Here is a 15,817-nt window from a genome sequence, read left to right as displayed (position 1 = left end):
GAAGGGACTTACCTCAAATTAATGAAAACCATGTATGACAAACCCACAGCCAACTTCATACTGAATGGAGAAAAGGGGAAAGCATTCCCTGTGAGAACTAGAACAAGATGAGGATGCCCACTTTCACCACTTCTATCCAACATGGTACTGGAAGTCCTAGCCAGAATAATCAGGCAAGAGAAAGAAAGGGAATCCATAATGGAAAAGAGGAAGTCAAATTTTCACTGTTCACTGGTGATATGATTATATACCTAGAAACTCCTAAAGAGTCCACCAAAAGACTTCTAGATTTGATAAATGAATTCAGTAAAGTCTCAGGTTATAAAATCAAGGTACACAAATCAGTAACACTGCTATACACCAACAACAACCAAGCTGAGAATCAAATAAAAAACTTAATCCCTTTTACAACAGCTGCAAAATAAAATAAAATGTCTAGGAATATATTTAATCAAAGAGGTGGAAGACAGCAACAAGGAGAACTACAAAACACCACTGAAAGAAATCATAGATGACACAAACAAATGAAAACACATCCCATACTCATGGATTGGAAGAATCAATATTGTGAAAATGACCATACTGCCCAAAGCAATCTACAGATTCAATGCAATTCCCATCAAAATACCCACATTGTTTTTCACAGAACTAGAAAAAACAATCGTAAAATTCATATGGAGCCAAAAAAGAGCTCAAGTAGCCAAAAAGAATCCTAAGCAAAACAAAAACAAAAACAGACAAACAAACAAACAAAATCTGGAGGCATCACATTGCTGGACTTCAAGTTACACCACAAGGCTATAGTTACCAAACGGCATAGCACTGGTATAAAAGTAGGCACACAGACCAATGGAACAGAATAGAGAACCCAGAAAGAAAGTCAAATACTTACAACCAACTAATCTTCAGCAAAGCATACAAAAACATAAATTGGGAAAGGAACACTCTATTTAATATATGGTGCTGGGAAAACTGGCTAGCCGCCTGCTGAAGAATGAAACTAGATTTCTATCTCTCACCCTGTACAAAAATCGACTTAAGATGGATAAAAAACTGTAAGACCTGAAACCATGAAAAATCTAGAAGATAACCTTGGAAAGTCTCCTGGCCAAGGCAAAGATTCATGACTAACACCCCAAAAGAAAATGGAACAAAAACAAAAATAAATAAATGGTACCTGATTAAAAAGTTTCTGCATAGCAAAAGAAATAATCATCAGAGTAAACAGACAACTCACAAAATGGGAGAAAATATTTACAAACTATGCATCCAGCAAAGGACTATTATCCAGAATCTATAAGAAACTCAAATTATCAAAAAAAAAAAAAACTCATTTGCAAGTGTGCAAATGATATGAATAGACATTTCTCAAGAGAAGATACACAAATGGGAAAGAAAAATGTGAAAAAAAATGCTCAACATCACTAATCACCAGAGAAATGTAAATTAAAACTGTAATGAGATGCCACTTTACTCCTGCAAGAATAGCCATTATTAAAAAGTCAAAAAACAATAGATGTTGGTGTGGATGTGGGTGAAAGGAGAATAGTTATACACTGCTGGTGGGAATGTAAATTAGTATAACCTCTATGAAAAGCAGTATGAAGATTCCATAAAGAACTAAAAGTAGATCTACCATTCATTCCAGTAATTGCACTAAATCCGCTCAAAGGAAAAGAAGTCATTATACATGCACATGTATGTTTATTGCAGCACAATTCACAATTGCAAAGATAGGGAATCAACTTAAGTGCACCAACACCAATGAGGGGATGAAGAAAATGTAGTATAGGTCAGGTGTGGTGGCTCACACCTATAATCCCAGCACTTTGGGAGACTGAGGCAGGCGGATCATGAGGTCAGGAGATAGAGATCATCCTGGCTAACATGGTGAAACTCCATCTCTACTAAAAATACAAAAAATTAGCCAGGCATCGTGGCACGCACTGTAGTCCCAGCTACTTACTTGAGAGGCTGAGGCAGGAGAATGGCATGAACCCAGGAGGTGGAGGTTGCAGTGAGCCGAGAACATACCACTGCACTCCAGCCTGGGCGACAGAGCAAGACTGTCTTAAAAAAAAAAAAAAAAAAAAAAAAACCAAAAACCGAAAATGTATTATATATACACCACGGAATACTACTCTGTCATATAAAGGGGAAAATAATGTCTTTTGCAGCAATTTGGAAGGAGCTGGAGGCCATTAATCTAAGTGAAGTAACTCAGAAATGGAAAACCAAATACCATATGTTCTCACTTTTAAGTGGTAGCTAAGCTATCAATACACAAAGACATATAGCGTGAAACAATGGACTTTGGAGACTCAGAAGGGGGACAGGGGGAGAGGCGTGTGGGATTTAAAAACTCCATACTGGAGTACAATGTACACTACTTTGGTGACAGGTGTACTAAAATTTCAGAATTCATTGCTATCATCCATGTAACCAAAAATCACTTGTACCCCAAAAGCTATTGGAGTTTAAAAAAAAAAAAAAGAAAAGAACAAAACCAGCCAGGTGCAATGGCTCATGCCTGTAATCTCTGCACTTTGGGAGGCCAAGGTGGTAGGATTGCTTGAGGTCAGGAGTTCAAGACAGGACTGTATAAGCAAGAGCCCATGTCTACAAAAAAATTTTTTTTTAAAATAGCCGGGTATGGTGGTATGTGCTTGTAGTCTCAGCTACTCAGGAGGCTGAGGCAGAGAGATCATTTAAGCCCAGGAGTTCGAGGCTGCAGTGAGCTATGATCGCACCACTGCATCCCAGCCTAGATGACAGAGTACAAAAATTCACATGATTCTCTCAGTAGATGTTTCTGTTTTCTATTCACATTGGACCAAAGGTGCAACACCATCCTTATGTCACAAATGGCAAGTGCATCAAATTGGAAGACTGAGAGCCAATTATCTGTAACGATAAAGTGAAGATGGGATATGTTTTATAGTAGGTAGATATGAGTTCTGCCAAAACCTATTAATATTCCCTAATTTGGAAAGAGAGGGTAGGATCCAGCCAGAGGAGAGGCATTTCACCTCTCTCAATTCACAGTTCATAGTTGTTGGCCACCAGCCTTAGAAGTTGTTGCACTGGAAATTTCTAGATGAGAGAAAGCCCAGACAGACAGTGATCCTTCTAGAACTGGGAAGAAGAAATTAGTAAGAACCTATATGTAGCCACATCAACCATTGGTATGGCAGCCAGGCCAAATAGAAAATTATGTTCTGCAAACCAGAGCCTGGTTCAGAGGCTTCTTCGAGCCTGGAGGAGATGTAGTTCCCCTGCTGACACACCCTGCAGCCCCAGCCCTGCACCCACTCCCTTCAAGTCCTGGGACATTGAATTAGTCAGGTAAACTTCTATCAACAATCTACCCAAGTTAAAATCCAGGGAATAAGACTCTAATATTCCAGGTGAGGGGTTTCAACAAGAATCCGACAAATTTTCTTGGAAACATTAGGGTTGGGTTTGTCATTTTGGTTCACAAATTAGTTAACAATTAACATGAAATTATGAAAATATTATATACCCTAAAAACATGGAGGAAAAAACTTCATTCAAAAGGTGGAGCATGAGGATACTTATGAAAGATTTACTCTAAGAAAGATTTAGGCAGCTTCCACTTCATGGTGTATATAAAAGTCAAGAAAACATGGAACTGATTAAATTGACAGTGAATGATAACATTCTAAGGTAACAAAGAGAAACTTGGCTGAACTGAACTAAACGAGTGTAAGGAAAGTAACAATAATCAAAAATGAATTTAAAGCAGAATTAAAAACAGAAAGAGAAGAATCTGTATTACTAAAATCATGTGGAAGACACACTTGAGAAACCTCTTCTAATGTAAAAGAAAAGAACAAAAATACTACAATTATGAGATGATGAATATGAAGAACATCAAATGGAGACCTAGCAGAGAAAACTGCTGCAACAAACAGAGTAGAATCAATACTTATTTAAATAAGTAATAGAAGAAGGCTTTCTTCAGTTAAAAAAGACCTGAATCCACTGAATGATGACTTACATGTTCCATACAACATAAATGAAGAGACAATACTAGTTAGACATGTCCAAGCAATTCTTTAACATTCAAATGATAAGCAAAGAATTTTACAAATATGCAGGATGGAGAAAAATAAATAACCTGAAAAGGAACATAAATTGGGCTGGCCTCAGTCTTCTCTATGGCAGTAAGCGATAGCCTATAATTATGTAAGTTGATAAAATTTTAGGAAAAATTGGTCTTTTGCATTTGTGAAGACAGCAAAAATATTATCAGCTATAAGAATTCAGAAAGCATATAACTACATACCCATCCTCCAAATTTTACTCAAATTCATGATGGGACAACTGGATTTCCACATGTAAAAGAATGAAGTTGGACCCCTACACCATCTACAAAAATTAACTCAAAATGAAAGAATGACTTAAACATATGTACTAACACCACAGAACTCTTAGCAGAAAACATAGGGGCAAAGCTTCATGACACTGGATTTGGCAATGATTTCTTGGATATGACATCAAAAGCACAGGCAACAAAAGTCAAAATAGATAAACTGGACTACATCAAAATTAAAAATTTGTGTATCAAAAGACGTTATCAAGAAAGTAAAAAGACAATCTACAGAATGGCAGAAAACATTTGTAAATCATATAACTGATAGGGCATTAAAATACAAAATATATAAAGACCTCTACAACTCACCAATTAAAAAATGGGGAAAGGTCTTGAATAGACATGTCTCTAAAGAGGATCTATAAATAGCCAATAAGCACATGAAAAGATGCTCAACATCACTAATCATTAGGGAAATGCAAATCAAAACCACAGTGAAATACCACTTCACACCTGTTAGGATTGCTATAATTAAAAAATTGGAAACTAACAAGTGTTGGGGAAGATGTGGGAAAATTTGAACACTTGTGCACTGCTAGGAGGAATGTAAAATGGTGGCACCACCGTGGAAACTGGTATGGTAATTCCTCAAAAATATTTAAACATAATTATCATATGATCCAGCAATTCCACTTAGATATCTGTACACCCATGTTTATAGCAGCATTATTCACAATATCCAAAAGGTGGGAGTGACCATGTCTGTTGAAGATGAGTGAAGAAATAAAATGTGATATATACATATAATGAAACATTACGTAGCCTTAAAAAGGAAGGAAATTCTAACACATGCTATAATATGAGTGAAACTTGAAAGACATTATACAAGTGAAATCAGCCAGTCACAAAAGGACAAATATTGTATGATTTCACTTATATTCGGTATTTAGAGTAGTCAAATTCAGAGTCAGAACATAGAATGGTGGTTCCCAAGAGCTGTGGGGAGGGAGAATGGGGATTTAGTGTTATATAGGCACAGAGGCTGGGCATGGTGGCTCACACCTGTATTCCCAGCACTTTGGGAGGCCGAGGCAGGTGGATCACGAAGTCAAGAGATCGAGACCATCCTGGCCAACATGGTGAAACCCTGTCTCTACTAAAAATACAAAGAATTAGCTGGGCCTGGTGGCGCACGCCTGTAGTTCCAGGTACACAGGATGCTGAAGCAGGAGAATTGCTTGAACCCAGAAGGTGGAGGTTGCAGTGAGCTGAGATGGCGCCACTGCACTCCAGCCTGGCAACAGAGCAAGACTCCATCTAAAAATAAATAAATAAAAATAAATAAACAGGCATAGAATTTCAGTTCTGGAGAATGAAAAAAGTTCTGACAATGGATGGTGGTTATGGTTGCACGACAGTGTGAATGTATTTAATGCCACAGAATTGTACACTTGAAAATGGTTAATATGACCAATTTTGTTATGTATATTTTATCACAATAAAAAAATCCCACAATCCATACAGAAAAAGAAAGCACATAATATGGTAAGGAAACATACAAGCCAGAAAACATAAGAGGACAGAAGCCCAAAATGTCAATCGTAACAATAAAGGCCAATGGGTTAAACCCCCCTATAGACTTCAAGATGGAACAAGATTATTACAATTTTCTGCTATCTATAATAAATATTATGAGGTGTATTAGTCAAGTAAAAATTTTTATGTACCATTACTAACATTGAGAATAGTCAAAGAAGTTGGCAAGAATACAATGGTCAGAGGAGGTGTTAATACACCCCTTTCAGTCCTTGACAGATCAAGTAGGCAAAAATTATTAAAATAGAGACGTGGACAATGGTATCAAGTGCTAATAAGTAACGTGGAAAAACCACAGCAAAGAGAATCTTATTCTTTTTAAAAAAACTGTACTTGCCATATCCTTTGGCCAGAGAGCAAAACAATTTTTAAAAATGATGATTATATATAAAATAATTCCAACTGCTTGAAAAATTTTAAAGTTAATTGAAAAACAACAACAGAGACACTCAAAGACATTTTGGCTGATCTAATCAGGTAAAAAGAAAATAATATGCAAAATAGGAATCAAAAAGATATAGTCACAGACAGATATTACTCTGCTAAACCTTATGTCAATCTATTTAAAATCAGAATAAACTGAATGATATCCCAGAAGAAAGCTAATTAGGAAAACTGACTCAAAAGAAATAAGAATATTTTAAGGGAAACCACTATAGAAGAAATTATGAAGTTGTTAAAGTATCACCTCTTTAGAAGATTCTGGGCTCAGTTGAGTGGTGATTCTTTTAAGCTCCCAGGGAATACAGTTCCCATGTATGTATACATACTGTTAAGGAGCACCAGAGAAACACAGAAAATACTCCTGGGTGGCTCACGCCTGGAATCCCAGCACTTTGGGAGGCCAAGGCAGGCAGGTTGCTTGAGCCCAGGAGTTCAAGACCAGCCTGAGCAACATGATAAAACCTCATCTCTACAAGATATACAAAAATTAGCTGGGTGTAGTGGTGTATGCTTGTATACCTAGCTGCTTGGCAGGCTGAGGTAGAAGGATCACCTGAGCCCAGAGAGTTTGAGGTTGCAGTGAGCTATCAGAGTGAAACCCTGAGAAAAAAAGAAAGAGAGAAAGAAAGAGAGAGAGAAAGAAAAGAAATAAGGAAAGGAAAGGAAAGAAGGAAAGAAAAGGAAAGGAAAGGAAAAGGAAAAGGAAAAGGAAAAAGAAAAGGAAAAGGAAAGGAAAGGAAAGGAAAAGGAAAAGGAAAAGGAAAAGAAAGGAAAGGAAAGGAAAGGGAAAGGAAAGGGAAAGGAAAAAGAAAAGACTCCTGGGTACATATGGCCAGATTTCACAAATGAAAACCTTTGTCATTTTTGCTGTTGATCTTTTTTTAAAGTAAACCATATAAAATGCTACTCATAAAGTTGAAGTCTCCTTACTGCCTCATTTCCTTCCAACCACTCCCCTTCTCCTGCCTAAACAATCATGGTCATCCCTGAATGCTTAAGGTTCTGAGATAAAGATGGCATTTTTTAATTGATGGGGACCAAATAAATGATGAAGCAAATGGTGGAAAGGAAAATGCTCTGCTGGTCGGAAAAAAGTAAAGCCAGGCCCCTACGCCATTCCACACACCAAAATAAATTCCATGTAAATTAAGAAGCTAAATATAAAAACAAATCATAAAAGAAACCAGAAGTAAAAGGAGGTGAACATTTCTCTCCACTTGTGTGCATGAGGAACTTATGCTGAAGGTACTGAAAACGTTAGCTAAGTAAAAACTTTAAACTTCAAGATTAGAAAACATAATTTTATAACAGGATGAGCAGAGAATCCGAAAAGGCAATTCACAAAAGAAATACAAATGGCTAAGAAGCATAAAACTATTACATCTCTAGTTACCAAAAACATGCAAATGAAGTCCTAATAATGAGATATCCCTCTCATTCAACCCTCTGATCCCCCATATTTTGATGATTTGGCAAAGATAAGGAAAAGGACACTGTGGGGGATCTGGTCCTATATATTAACAATGACAGTCTAAACAGATATGAAGATTTTCATTAAAATTGTCAAAATCATGCTCATTGACCCCATGAATCTGTATCTTAAAATTTAACTGAAGGAAACATGGGAAGTATGCTAACTCCCTGTATGCCTCATTTACAAGAGGGATAATTGGACATAAACTAAATATCTAATAAGTAAACATTGGGTAAATATATTATAATACAGCCATATAATACAAGGCTTTGCAGCTTTTAAAATAATATGGAAAAATAATAATATCAGGAAAATGTTTGTGACATATCAACAAATGGGAAAAAAGCAGGTCACAAAACATTATCCACAGATGGTGAAAAGGTTAGGCGTGGTTATCGTGGGGTGGCAGAATTGCATTTAAGTTTTCTTTTCCATGTTAGTCTTTCATGTATTGTCTTTTTTTTTCTACAACTGATGCTGTATTATTTTTATAATAAAAAATAAATAATATACAAACAATAAAGCTCAATATTCAGAGCAGATAGCATTAAAGTTGCTAAGGGAGAATATATAAAGTAGAAAGGAAAGAGGGCAAAGGATAGAATCTTTATGTGAACAACTAGGTAGAACTGAGTCTGGTAATATTTATTTGTTCTTAAAACAATGAGACTTTTCCATCCACCTTAAGAGTGGTGTATATAATGTGCAATTCAATTTGCTTTCTGTTCATTCACCTAAGGCTTCCTTAGGTTTCCATAATTTACACAAATGTCACTCTGGACAGATCGCACTCTTTCCCTGAGGGCACCCTTAGCCAGAATCCTCAGGATCCTTCTCTAGAGAATGGTGCAGCCAGCGCTCCTGGTTTCTCTCCTAGGTTCCCTTGTAGAGCTCCAGACGGAATACACACACACACACACACACACACACACACACACACACACACACTCCCCAGTTACCTTTCTCCCATACTCACCCTTCCAAAACGATTCCAAAAACAGAAGAGAGAAGGTCTTTTGTCTAGGGTCAGAAAGTTGTTTTATCATGTAGTCTCTCCAACTCCTCCCACAAGGAGGCTACGGCCTCCTCCCCAATTTTGCTCCAGGGATTCTTCAGAAAAGTGGGAGGAGAAGGCAGATTACAGGCATTCCTCTATAGGAAATGAAAGATTGAAAGATCTTCAAGGACAATAAGGAGGGAAATAATCTTACAAAAGTCACATTTCTTCAGTTATATTATTAGTTGGCAAATGAACTGGATCAAGTAAAAATGTTTTCTTGAAACATTTCATATCGATTTCATTTTCTGGAAAAGGTATAGCAATATGAGATGTCTCTTTTGAAAAAAACACTTAAAAAATTTTTTTAAATAAAAGGGACCTCTCACGTTGCTATTTAAAAATATATAAATGCTACACTTTTTCTAAATACATAAATGTGCATTAAATTCTTATTTTAAAATCTTTGACAGTTTCTAAGTGTTATAATTTATTGAAGCCCTATTACATAGCAGTTGGCATTTTATATACATGTCACTTAGTAATCATCACAGCAATTACAATAAAGATGGTATTATTAACATTTCATCTTACATATGAGGAAAATGAGAATGTTTCTGATTCTAAAACTGCAATTTACACGGTATTGATTATGAAAACTTCAGAGGGTACTTACAATATATTTGGGGAATATTTTGAACTATTTCAAAGCGAAAAGTTATTAAGCATCAAATGAATTTAATGAGGAATGCAAAAGAAAATTGGTGGTGATTGGGAAGCCCTGGTTGTTTACTCTGGGCTTTGAAACCTGGCTGATCTGATATGGGCCTACTGTGTGCCAGGCAAGAGGATACATATATGCATCCCTTTACTGACAGCAGAAGCCTACTCTCCTCAGGTAACAGGCTTTAGCCAGTGGCATAATTAAAGCATGGGGTGAAGAATAGTTTAGAAGTTGTGACTTGGATTTCCATGAAACTCTAGCAGAAATCCCAGCCTGAGATATCATTTCTTAAGAAATTCTTCCATGAAATAAATCATTTTCTGTTACTAGTTTCCAAAACTTGGATATCTGAGGTTCTCTCTAATTTCACTAAGGGCTTTTACCTTTGACTTCAAACCCCTCCCCAAATCCCTCCTGCTTCCTATCACCTATATCCCATTCAGGTCAGACTCTGGAAAGGCTCAGGCTTGAGGAACCCAGCTCACTGATCTTTGACAGCCCCAAGCCTACTATGGTGCCTGAGACACAGGAGGCCCTCAGTGAGTATTTCTTGAATGTACTTGGTAGAATGTCAGGGTAATACTTTCCCCAAAGCAAATAAAGTGATCTCAAAGGGCACCCTAGAGATATGGAGAAGAATTTTGCCACCTTCTTTATGAGATCTTAACTGAACTCAGCCCATTAATGCATCTTGACAAACTTCTCAGTCAATTCATATTATTGACTGGCAAATATATTCCTGCACTAATTGTGGAGAAAAAAATCTCAAATGTTTATAAAATATAGGGAGAATCCTTAATTAATTAGAATCCTTCTAAAGGCCTTCCTCCAGAAGGGGCCTAATCAAAATGTCTGAGCCTTGGCTTCCTAAGGATTCCACCAGTGTCTGTTCTCAATTTGCATTCTTGTCCTGAAAACCAGGGAGGTGTTGGAACAATTTCTAACTATCTGTGAAAAAGAAGTGACACTTTTTCTCTTGAATTAACTCTCACAGGAAGCAGGGCAGAAGGGGCAGTTAAGTGCTAGGCTTTGACACATGAAAGATAGGGTCTAGACCTAGCACTGCCACTTACTGTGACCTTGAGAAAGTTATGTAATGTCTCTTAGCTTCATTGTTTTCATCAATAAAGTAGGGATTATAAAACTACCTAATAGAGTTGTGAGAATTAAATGATGTAATAACCATGGAATGCATTTAACATAGTGACACGGTGCATGTACTCAATGGATGGTAGTGATGACCATCATGTCATCATCACCACCATTAAACAGAGCCTGAAGAAAAATAAGACATGCTATCTATTTTATTATTGTACTCTGTCGCCAAGGCTGGAGTGCAGTGACACGATCTCAGCTCACTGCATTCTCCACATCCCAGGTTCAGGTGATTTCCGGCTAATTTTTGTATTTTTAGTAGAGATGGTTTCACCATATTGGCCAGGCTGGTCTCAAACTTCTGACCTCAAGTGATCCGCCCACCTCAGCCTCCCAAAGTGCTAGGATTACAGGTGTGAGCCATTTATATCTTTTAATCCAGCACCTAGAATACTTACCAAAATATCTGATGAATAAATAAATGTGATTTTTCCCTGAAATAATCTCTTGAATACTAGAAAGTAGCTGAAGAAACCTTTTGTGCACATCTATCTAAGGATAAATTTGTAGCTACTTGTGGAGGTTTGAAATGCTTGAAAGGAAATTGAAGATATACAAAGTCTAGGTTAGCATCTGTTTCTCAATGGTGTGATTTTATTACCTCTTTGCTAATCAATTTTATTAGTGATTTTATTCTTCTACTTAATTCACTCTAATATTCCACATAACCAAAATAACACTAACTTTACTCTTTAGTGAAATTTCTTTTTCAAAATTCTTTGCTGCTGCTCTGGGTCTTCAATCCTGCAATTCCTCTCCTCCTTATCAGCTAAATCCTTATCAAGCCCTTCCCTCTCCTGGGTACTGGATTGGGAAGATCATAAATTGTTTCATGATGACATTAGTAAATCAATAACTAAGGAATTCAACAGCCCAGTGGCATCCAAGGCATTTTCTGGTCTTGAAGATGTTTTGGAACCTACTTAACAATAAATACCTTTTTCGAGGATGTGGCAGGATGAATACATAAATACATCCAGCCTGTCAAACTTTCCCCTTAGGCTTTACTCTCTGTCGTTTTCAGCTATTTATGCATTCCTCCAGCAAAGCATTCCTCTGACAAATCAAAGGTAACCTATATTTAGTCAACATATGAGAGCCACCTTCTGAGTTATCTAGCAAACAGAAAAACCTAAACATTGATCAAACCCATAATGACTTTTTTCTTAATGTGTTTGATGATCCTCAAATGCCCAGAACCAAATAGACATCATTTCTCAACCTTTTATATGGTGTTTCCATTAGATGAATTATTTTAAAAGACCTGAAGACTACAATATTGGTGACTATGTCAAAAATTTGTCCAAAGAATACCATCATAGGATAGACTGCCTCTCTATTGAGACAGGGAGATATCTCAATTTTTTAAAATCACCAAATTCATTCATTCTACAAATTAGTAGGATGAACGGTACTATAGTATTAAGTCTATAGGTACATAGCAAGATTATTATTTAATTAATCTTTCTTTGCCTACCTCCTTTCTCAAGGTAGACATCTTTAACCCTATAAAAAAGGGATCAGTGCTCTCTTAAATGTATTCTCATCCTAACTACAACTTTACCCAAACGGTGAGATTAGATAATGAGAAGGTTAAGGTGAAATGAAGGTTTTTCTAGTATCTATACATGGCCTTCTCAGACATAAATCATCAAAAGTCCTTTTCTCAAATTGATTTTGGGGAAGAGTATCCCTCTTGAGTACATTACTGAATAGACTAAACTAATCATGACTGCCTTGTGTCTGGGCATCCATTCATTCAGAAATGTAGTAAGTGACTACTGTGTCCCAGATACCATGCTAGTTTTTAGGGTAAATAAGATGAATAAGATATGGTCCCTGCTTGCCTTTGAGTTCAATGTAACAATAGAGCTCATATGAAAGAGTAATCTGAATGCCCATGACACACTAGGCCCAGTGCTATGGGTTGGAAAAAAGAAAGACATGTACTCTTGTTGTAGAGCTTATGGCCTAGTAGGGAAGACATCATCATTTATTAAATGACACAATAAGACTTTCATGGAAGGCTGGGGGTGATAGCTCACACCTGTAATCTCAGTACTTTGGGAGGCTGAGGCTGGAAGATCGCTTGAGCTCAGGAGTTCAAGACCAGCCTGGGCAACATGGCAAAACCTCACCTCTACAAAAAAATTAGCCCTGCATGGTGATGCATGCTTTCAGTTCCAGCTGCTTGGGAGGTTGAGGCAGAAGGATCACTTGAGCCTGGGAGGCGGAGGTTGCAGTGAGCCAGCGTCACGCCACTGTACTCCAGCCTGGGCAACAGAGCGAGACCCTGTCTCAAAACAAACAAAACAAAGAGTTTGATGGAAAAGTATAGGTTGATTACAGAGAACATAACAAAAGTATAAGTAATAACAGAAGTGATTGGCTGATTTTGATAACTGCTAAAAAAACTGTTAAGATACAGCAACAAATGAAACTCAAAAACAAAGACTTATGAGTTTTAAATTATTTTGTAAGCAGGGTATTCTTTCAAACAACAAGTGACAAAATGTCTCAGTGGGAGACCTCAGGCTTAGTTAAATAGTTAGAAAAGATCAACAATAAATGGAGATTTGGAGCTGCTACCCATGATTTCTGTCTGGCTTCTCCAGGTGATGACTGAATTATTCATTAAATTAATAACATACACTGATGACTCTACCAGATCTTGTCTACCTAGGATCTTTTGACACACACTTTAAGACACCTGTGACAGGCTGAATAATGTTCTCCCCCAAAGCTATCCATATTTAAATCCCCAGGACCTGTGGATGTTACCTTTTATTGCAGAAAAGGAATCCAGAAACCAGCTCTGCTGACATCTTCATTCAGGCCCCTTAGGACTCATTTCGTAGTCTGACTTCAGAGCTGTCATAAAATAAATTCATCTTGTCCAAAGCCACTAAGTTTGTGGTAATTTGTTATAGCATCAATAGAAAACCAATGCAAGACCCCATTACTTATGAAAACTAAGGCCTTTGGGAGTATTTTTTAAAGAAAAGTTGGTTTGATTGGCATTTCCTAACCACTGGTCTTTCTGGCTGCCACTCTTCCTGTAAAAGCAAAATACTCTTCATTTTCTTGCTCTTCCTTGGTTATAGTATCCGCTCAGAGGAGACTATCATGGAAAAATTAATTACAACAAATAATTTGGAAAGAATATTATTTGAAAGTAAATTGCTGCCTTTGCCAATTTTCTTCCCTGTCAACTTCAGAATTAAGTTTTCCAGTCTAACCATGCTGCATCAGAGACAGGCATATTATGAATGGCCCTGATTCATTTCAGGTCGCTGTTTTGCTGTTTTGTATTGTATCGAGTAGGTGGTGTGTGTGTGTAAGTGTGAGGCCTTAAGGCATCTGCTGATCATAGTTGATCTTTGTTTTCCTCAAAAGAATCACTCGTCTCGGTGAGGATGTAGTGACTGATGGTCCTCGGGTCATTCATTACCCCATAGAAAGCATTAGAGGGCAAAGGGAGTTGTTTGGCAAATCACATCCTAGTTGTAGACAGTGTAAAAGGACTGTGTTGTAGTCCTTCTCCTTTTTTGAGATGGAGTCTTGCTCTATCGCCCAGGCTGGAGTGCAGTGATGCGATCTCAGCTCACTGCAAGCTCTGCCTCCCAGGTTCAAGCCATTCTCCTGCCTCAGCCTCCCGAGTAGCTGGGACTATAGGCGCCCGCCACCATGCCCGGCTAATTTTTTTTTTTTTTTGTATTTTTAATGGAGACGGGGTTTCACCGTGTTAGCCAGGATGGTCTCGATCTCCTGACCTTGTGATCCACCCGCCTCAGCCTCCCAAAGTGCTGGGATTACAGGCGTGAGCCACCGCGCCTGGCCAAGTCCTTCTTCTTTTACACTGACGTGGTGACATACAACTATAAGAATAAAAGTGACTCCAGGAAGCAAATTAATCTGTTGTATTATCACCACCAAGAACTGCTTAGCTTGAATGCTTCTAAAGCCGTAATCATCTGATGTGACAGATATTCACCAGTTTTTATGGGTCTCCCAGCGGTGAGCGAATATCTTGTTTGCCTCTGCCCCTCTGGATCCACTCCTCCTGTAGTGCTGTGCTCCACAAGGCTCACCTTTACAGACTCTATTAATGGCTTCCTTTTGCATAATGCTTTATCTTCCATGGTTTCTAGAAGCTCTGCACACATACTGCTAAATCACTCATTAATTAAAGTCCTCCAAGTTGACTGTGTGCTTTTACATTCATACACCATCATTTCATTCCATTTCTTAAAGTTATATTTTGAAGCAAAGCACCTGTTCAATCAATTCTATTCAAAATCAATTGTTCTTCAGGGTCTAGACTGAAGTTCTTTTAATACTAATTTAGCTACATCTGCCCTTCACATTTTTTAATAAATATGTAATCTTTTCTAAGCTTCATAAGATAGCTCGAGAGTCTTGGCTGAAAAGTTGTCTAAATGTTTCCACAAATGCAAAGCTCTTTTTGAAGGGAAATTGAGACTTGCAGGTGGGCAAGTTTATAGACTTTCTCCATGGGGAAAAGGGATAATTCTTCATCTGGGTGGGATTAAGAGATTTCTATATTTTTGTAACAGAATATCAATAGTCTTCACTTTAAAGTATGACATGAAAAGCATTTAAATCCCTTTAATTAGCAAGTACTCCAATCATTCACTGGAAAATTTAAACATGAAAGGACTTTGATCCAGTAAAAATTTGCCAACATTTTGTTCAACATTATTGAGATCCAATCACCTCAATCATAGAACTATGTTTTTACTTCGTCCTATGCATATGAAATTATATATATACATTTCCCTACTGAAGGTATTTACCTCCATTGTTTTATTACAACTAATAATGCTGCAATGAACATTCTATACAAATCTCTTATATACATGTATATCAGGCAAGTACCAAGGCAAATATTAAGGGTAGTATGTTTCACTTTTTCCAACTGTATGTTCTGATCCATTCAAAACTGTGAAATCATTTTAGTGTGTCTTCACTAGTGTTCTTTATGAAATGAAATAAAACAAAATATAATGCAGTGCAGATATTAAGGGTAGTAGGTATTGTTTTATAACACCATTTCAATTATATATCTAT

At 37.2% G+C, this 15,817-nt stretch overlaps 1 protein-coding gene across 3 annotated transcripts in view; it reads right to left on the bottom strand.

Annotated features, from left to right (window-relative positions):
- The window catches only part of MAB21L3 (mab-21 like 3), a 67,889-nt gene that overhangs the window by 49,496 nt on the left and 2,576 nt on the right, over positions 1–15,817 (bottom strand). For 2 of the 3 annotated variants that reach the window (XR_004176965.1, XM_031652239.1), the window contains exons 2-3: positions 13,508–13,597; positions 8,827–9,002 (exon numbers count right to left, since the gene is read on the bottom strand). The gene's annotated coding sequence lies outside the window, so the exon portion shown is untranslated. Of the gene's footprint in view, positions 1–8,826; positions 10,915–13,507; positions 13,598–15,817 lie in introns of those variants that run through there. The other variant, XM_031652242.1, reaches the window with a different exon arrangement.

The sequence above is a fragment of the Papio anubis genome, chromosome 1 (assembly GCF_008728515.1).
Source record: "Papio anubis isolate 15944 chromosome 1, Panubis1.0, whole genome shotgun sequence".
Taxonomy (NCBI): Eukaryota; Metazoa; Chordata; class Mammalia; order Primates; family Cercopithecidae; genus Papio; species Papio anubis.
This window is presented reverse-complemented; position numbering and strand designations above follow the sequence as displayed.